This window comes from Gossypium hirsutum, chromosome D09 (genome assembly GCF_007990345.1).
Source record: "Gossypium hirsutum isolate 1008001.06 chromosome D09, Gossypium_hirsutum_v2.1, whole genome shotgun sequence".
Taxonomy (NCBI): domain Eukaryota; kingdom Viridiplantae; phylum Streptophyta; class Magnoliopsida; order Malvales; family Malvaceae; genus Gossypium; species Gossypium hirsutum.
The window spans coordinates 8,897,057-8,904,865 of NC_053445.1; the positions used below are offsets into that span (position 1 = coordinate 8,897,057).

Consider the following 7,809-nt stretch of genomic DNA (forward strand, 5'->3'; position numbering starts at 1 on the left):
AAAGTATAAAGACTAAACTTTAAAATTTAAAAGTACATATTTAAACTTTTAGAGTAATGGGTTATTAATACAAATTTTTCCTTTTGATTTTTAGCATTTTTAATTGGATTTGAATTTTTTCATGAAGAAAAAAAATACAAATCGAAAGGAAAAATCTGAATTGTTATTCTCCTATTGAAAATGAATAAGAATTACGTGAAATCACAGTTTTCATACAATCCATTATCATTAATACAAGACTTTTCAATTACATTCACCAAACATATATTACACTCAGTAATTTTTAATCATATTGCACTTGGTATTTAACTTACACTAGTCATTCTTCTTTTGTAGCAGGCAATCAGACATTTATTCCTATCGCTTGGAGATCCTAGTCATCAGTCCATTCTTGGTGTGCAGCACAATCGATACGGTCGGAACAATCGGAGTTTCTTCCATTACATGAATACGATAATTGTAAATTAGAGCAGATGCCACGACTTTCATCTGAATAAATGATGTTTCCTTCCCCAAACATATCCTTGGCCCTGCACCAAAAGATAAGAACGTGTATGATCGCTCATGTTTGATCTCTCCTCTCTCATTAATCCATCTCTCAGGCTTGAATTCATAGCAATCTTCTCCCCAGATTGACTTCATTCTTCCCATTGAATACACACTAAACAAGACTTTTGTCTTTGGATGAACTGGATGCCCGCTTGGAAGCATGTCTGGTTTGACAGGTTCCTTGTGATTGAAAGGGATTGGTGGATATAACCTTAATGCCTCACACAATGCTCTATGGAGATAAACCAAATTCTTTACCTCATCGACATTGAATAGCCGCCTCCTTTTGGTTTCACCTATAGGTGTTTTTGATTCAAGTTCTTCTATGATCTTGTTTTCCACTATTGGATGCTTGGAAACCAGCCAAGTGAACCAAGTAAGAGCAGTGCTCATCGTGTCCGTCTGATGAAGTTGGTTCAGCATGCAGCAAACTCGACAGCATGCAGGCCATGAAGACCAAGTCATGCAGGAGCTGCTGATGCAAGCTTATTTTGTTTATTTTGTAATTCCTAGTTAATGTAATGTAATCTTAGTTCATTTCTAACTAAGTTAGATTGTTGACTGATGTAATTAGCTTATGTATGAGCTGTAAACACAACCTTGTGTAAGTTTACAAGCCAAAATTTCAAGTTTCCATGTCATTAGTGGAGGTAGGTGATGTTTAGGTAATTACTTACTGTTTTTGACAAGCTTAGTGCCTGTTTTATGTATTGGCATTGTGCCATTATGCAATTTATGAATGAAGTTCAGTTTGTTCATCAATTTTTCTCTTCATTTTTCTTAGCTTTTCTTCCTTTCTCTTGCTCGAATTCTCTTGTTTGCTCAGCAAGTCTCGAGACTTGCTTAACAAGTCTGCACTGAATCTGTTAGTTTCAGTTACAGCACTAACAATTGGTATCTAGAGCTGCATTCTTAAGGGACCTGTTCTAGCAAACTTTAAAAAAAACGATGGCTTCATCAGGCTTCTCACCAGCTGCACCTCAAGTCTTCAATGGAGAAGGCTATCACATATGGGTGGTCAAAATGAAGACCTACCTGCAGGCTTTTGATCTGTGGGAGGTGGTCAACTCTGATGTTGAACCAGAGCCACTTAGAGCTAATCCAACAGTGGCTCAGATCAGGCAGCATGCTGATGAAAGGACCAAGAGACACAAGGCTATGTCTTGCATCCAAAACTCAATGTCTGATGTGATTTTCACAAGGATTATGGCCTATGAATCACCAAAACAGGCTTAGGACAAGTTGCAGGAAGAGTTTCAAGGGACAGAGAGGACAAGGCAGCAACAGTTGTTAAACTTGAGGAGAGATTTCGAGAATTTGAAGATGAAGGAAGAAGAAACTGTCAAGCAATATTCTGACAGGATTATGGCTGTGGTTAACAGCATCAGGCTCCTTGGAGAGCAGTTCAATGAAGCTAGGATAGTGGAGAAGGTTATAGCAACTCTGCCTGAGAGGTATGAGGCAAAAATCTCATCTCTCGAGGACTCAAGGGACCTGTCCACCATCTCCCTGACAGAGTTGATCAATGCTCTATATGCTCAAGAGCAGAGGAGAGCAAGCAGACTGGAGGAGCACCAAGAAGGTGCCTTTCAGGCAAGAACAAATACTGCCTATAAAGGCAAGAAGGCCTGGAGAGACAAGCCAAAGAATGATGCTGCAAGGAGAGAAGGTCAGACTTGCAAGCATTGCAAAAAGGCTGGTCATTCAGAAGAAAAATGCTGGTTCAATCCAGATGCTGTGTGTCAGCATTGTAAGAAGAAGGGTCATGTTGAGAGAGTCTGTAAGAGCAAGGCCAAATCAAGGCACAATCAGTCTCAACAGATGAAAGCTGAGGCTCGAGTAGCTAAGGAAGACAGTGACCAAGAGGAACAAGTTTTTGCTGTGTCATGCTCAGCTGCTCAGGAAAGATCCTCATCTGGTTGGCTCCTAGACAGTGGATGCACCAACCACATGACACCTGATGCTGCAATCTTCAAGTCTTTAGACAGAAGCTGCAGAACTAAAGTCAAGATAGGAAATGGTCATTTTATTCAAGCTGAAGGCAAAGGTGATGTGCTGATATGCACCCTTACAGGTACCAAAGTGATTTCAAATGTGCTGTTGGTGCCTGAAATTGACAGAAACCTGCTCAGCATAGCTCAGTTGCTGGAAAAAGGTTATTCAGTTGTGTTTAAAGACCACCAGTGCCAAATCAGTGATCCAAGTGGATCCAAACTGATGGCAGTTCCCATGGCTGATAAGGGCTTTGTGGTTGACTGGACAAAGAAGTTAGACATTGCCTACACAGCCACTTCAGATGAATCCAAGCTGTGGCATCAAAGACTGGGACATGCCAACTTCATATCGATGGCCCGAATGATCAGAGAAGACCTGGCTGAAAACTTCATCAACTCAGTGGACCATGATGATGTATGTGAAGTATGTCAGCTAGGAAAGCAGGCCAGACTCCCATTTCCCTCGAATCAAGCCTGGAGAGCCTCTGAAAAACTCTAATTGGTGCATACTGATGTGTGTGGCCCTATGAAGACTGAGTCATTAAGTGGAAACAGGTATTTCATACTGTTCATTGATGATTTCTCGAGATATTGCTGGATTTACTTCTTAAAACAGAAATCAGAGGTGGCCACTGTGTTTTGGAAGTTCAAAACTGCTGCTGAGACTGAAACAGGCTGCAAGGTGAAGACCATAAGGTCTGATAATAGGACTGAGTACACCTCAGCTCAGTTCCAAGCCTTCTGTGATAAGGCAGGCATCAAACATCAACTTACCAACACATATACACCTCAGCAGAATGGGGTAAGTGAAAGGAAGAATAGGAGTTTGATGGATATGGCCAGGTGCTTGATGATTCAGAAGAATCTGCCTAAAGCACTATGGGCAGAAGCAGTTAACACTGCAACATACATTCAAAATAGACTTCCAACCAAGGCTTTGGATTAAAAGACCCCATTCGAGGCCTGGTTTAGCTTCAAGCCATCACTGGCTCATCTGAAGGTCTTTGGATGTATCTGTTATGCACATGTACCTGCTGTTAAAAGGGACAAATTGTCTGAAAGGGCTCGACCTGGTGTTTTGGTGGGCTATAGCACTGTTAAGAAGGGCTATAGGATTTTAGATCCTTCAACAGACAAAGTATCAGTAAGCAGGGATGTGGTATTTGATGAGAGGTCATGTTGGAACTGGGACAGACATAAACCTGAAGAAGTTTCTGAAGAACTTGCAGCAGACCAAGCTGAGCCAGACCAAGATGTGCCTGAAATGGATATTGATGATGAACCAGTCAGAGGAACAAGGCCATTGGCTGAAATTTATGAAAGGGCTCATGTAGCCATAGTTGAACCAAGCAACTTTGAAGAGGCTGAGGCTCAGCAAGGGTGGAAGCAGGCAATGGCAGAGGAGATCTGCATGATTGAGAAGAACCAGACCTGGGAATTGGTTGAAAGGCCAGTCAAAAGGAAGGTGATTGGGGTGAAATGGGTGTACAAAGCCAAGCAGAATGCTGATGGTACCTTGAACAAGCTGAAAGCAAGGCTAGTTGTCAAGGGGTTCAGTCAGAGGTATGGCTTGGACTACCTGGAGACCTTTGCACCAATGGCCAGGCTCGACACCATCAGACTGCTGATTGCCTTAGCAGCACAGCTCGAATGGAAGATCCATCAACTTGATGTGAAATCAGCCTTTCTGAATGGTTTCTTAGATGAAGACATCTATGTTGAACAACCACAAGGGTTTGAAATAGCTGGCAGAGAGCATATGGTCTACAAACTGAAGAAGGCCCTATATGGATTAAAATAGGCTCCAAGGGCTTGGTATAGCAGAATCGATGGCTACTTGACTGATCTGGGATTCGATCGAAGCAAAAGTGAGCCAACACTGTATGTCAAGAAACAAGGGACACAAATACAACTCATTGTGTCCCTGTATGTTGATGATCTTCTGGTGACAAGAGGAGATCGAGTAGTGCTGGCTGATTTCATGACCAAGATGCAGGAAGTGTTTGAAATGTCTGATCTTGGGGAGATGTCATACTTTCTTGGAATGGAGGTGTCTCAAGTACAGAATGAGATATTTCTAAGCCAGAGAAGCTTTGCCACAAAGATTCTGACCAAGTTCTCCATGCAAAATAGCAAGGCAACTAAAACACCTGTTGCTGTTGGAGAAAAACTATCGAGCCAAGGTGATTTCAAGAAAGTTTGTGAAACAACCTACACGAGTCTAGTTGGTTGCTTGCTATACTTGACTGCCACTAGACCAGACATCATGTATGCTGTAGGATTGCTCTCAAGGTTCTTGCATTGCTGCAATGAGAAGCATTTCCAAGCTGCAAAGAGAGTGCTGAGATATGTCAAAGGCACTTTAAACTATGGTTTGAAGTACAGCAAAGAAGGAAATCTGAAGCTGGTTGGCTACACTGATAGTGACTGGGCTGGCTCGATAGATGACATGAAAAGCACATCAGGGTATGCTTTTAACCTTGGTTCAGCCATGTTTTGCTGGAGCTCAAAGAAGCAAAGTCTAGTAGCTCAATCTACTGCTGAAGAAGAGTATGTGGCAATAGCAAGTGCTGTCAACCAAGCCATATGGCTAAGGAAAATATTGGCTGACTTGAATGTGCATCAAGAGGAAGCTACTGAGATCTTCTGTGACAACCAATCTGCAGTAGCAATTGCTAAAAATCCAGTGTTCCATGGAAGAACAAAACATTTCAGCATCAAGTTGCATGTTGTTCGAGAAATTGAGCAAGCTCAGGAAGTAAAGCTGATCCACTGTAATTCAGAGGATCAACTTGCAGACATTTTAACCAAAGCCCTTAGTGTCACAAGGTTCGAATGTCTAAGAAAGAAGCTAGGTGTTTGTTCCATGCAAACCAAGGAGGAGTGATGATGTTGGTTCAGCATGCAGCAAACTCGACAGCATGCAGGCCATGAAGACCAAGTCATGCAGGAGCTGCTGATGCAAGCTTATTTTGTTTATTTTGTAATTCCTAGTCAATGTAATGTAATCTTAGTTCATTTCTAACTAAGTTAGATTGTTGACTGATGTAATTAGCTTATGTATGAGCTGTAAACACAACCTTGTGTAAGTTTACAAGCCAAAATTTCAAGTTTCCATGTCATTAGTGGAGGTAGGTGATGTTTAGGTAATTACTTACTGTTTTTGACAAGCTTAGTGCCTGTTTTATGTATTGGCATTGTGCCATTATGCAATTTATGAATGAAGTTCAGTTTGTTCATCAATTTTTCTCTTCATTTTTCTTAGCTTTTCTTCCTTTCTCTTGCTCGAATTCTCTTGTTTGCTCAGCAAGTCTCGAGACTTGCTTAACAAGTCTGCACTGAATCTGTTAGTTTCAGTTACAGCACTAACACCGTCGCAGCAGTTATCATATTCAGAGTGGTGTCTCTCAATAACTTATTATCACATTTCAAACCTATTTCAAACCTGTTGATTCCTTTTCAGTTATGTATGATGTTAAGAGATCCACACAATCTACTGATACCAACTTCTGGTTCAGCTTGTTCGCTTCTTTTCTTTTCTGACATATATATTCAGCTAATACATCATCAAGAACTTTCCATGCCTTCTTGTATTTCCCTTCTTGTCCTATGTTCAACCACTTCTGCAACTTAGTAAAGCTTCGTGGTCTAACATGCCGAAAAAGTATTGCTTGCTCGAAATCATCCACGGCCTTGGAGAAAAGAACTTGAGGGAGTTCAAGGGAGAGGCAACTAGGATCATAGCCGGTAAACAAGATACATGCAGAATCAAACGTGAACCTTCGGAAAATGTCTTCTAAGTTGATGACCAAGCCATGTTTAGCAGCATGGTCAATGATGGGCATCAGTCCCATTTCGACCTTGTCTCGAATAGTCCTCAACAAGAATTGGTGGAAAAGGTGATGTCTCATGAATCCTTGAGCTGCTATCCGCTGGTTTTCCCACAAATCCATGTCGGAGTTGAAAACCCGTCTCCAAAGATATCGAACATCTGCTTGAATTTAGGCCCTTTGGGGAAGTTGTCAAAGTTGGAACTCATAACGTAGTGAGCATTGGCAGAGTCACATGTCACCACCCAGTTCATCTTAGCAAACCAAGGCCTTCCAAAACAAAAGTGCCCTTGCAGCTTTCTAGTGTCTCAGTACACCAGTCGTGGATCCGATGAACGTTAAGGAGAAGCTCAACAATGCCAGGAGAACTCTTTGGACACCCATTTTTATTTCTCATCAAGCAGTACAGAAACAGAAAGGAAATGAGAGCCAAGAAGAAAACTTGAAAAAAACTCTGTAATGCCATGAAATTGATATAACCAAGTTTAGGCAAATTTCTTGTTCTTCTTAATTCAATTTATTAAGTGAATTTTTCCAACATTAACCATCTCTTGTAGATATGTAGGGTAGGAGCTGGAGTTTTTGTTTGTTTTTGTTTTAAATAAACTTCTAACGAATTTTAAATAGCTTTAAATTTTATAGCATAATTAGGTTCCATTTACACTTTTAAATTCTTAGAAAGAGGATAAGAATTGAAGTTATAAAAATTATATGAGGGATTTCCAAGCACTTCATAATGGTTTAACTTTAAATTTGTTATGAAAATTATATTATAAGCATAAACAAGTATAAGTGTTTTGAATAATTATAATTAAAAATTTTAAAGTTATATCATAAATATTAAAAAGGTAATTTATGTATATTTTATAAAATTATAACAAAAAATTATATTAATTAAATCTTAAAAATTTCTACAGTTCTAATAAAAAGCATATTATAAAAGTAATATGTGTGTTATAAAAATATTATAAAAAGTATTATAATATATTTATATAAAAAGTTATGACAAAAAATATGGACATAACTTATTTACATATTCATGTTATATATTATATAAAATAATATACTTATTTATTTAAAAAATGCTATAATTTTTTTACCATATTGTAGGATACAATACCAATTGAGAGAATGGAGTTAGAAACAAACACTAAAGATGGCTCATGAATTCTTTAATTTAAGAAATTTATATGTTAAAGAGGGAATAGCCTAATATATGGAATGAGAGAGCAATTAGATAAAATTGCATATGATGTTTATCTTTTCATTATTTTTATTAGTTAGGGCTAAGCAAAAAACTAACCAAATCAAAAACCAACCAAACCTGAGGTATTTGGATGATGTTTGGAATGCAAGTTAAAAAAATCATGGTTGCACAAAACTGAACCAAATTCTGTTTTGTATTTAATATTTAATTAATTTGAATTTTTTATAAT

General features: G+C 39.0%; 1 pseudogene; it reads right to left on the reverse strand.

Moving 5' to 3' along the window:
- Positions 1-357: 357 nt before the first annotated feature.
- Positions 358-6,839, reverse strand: LOC107892757 (alkane hydroxylase MAH1-like; annotated as a pseudogene).
- Positions 6,840-7,809: the final 970 nt, after the last annotated feature.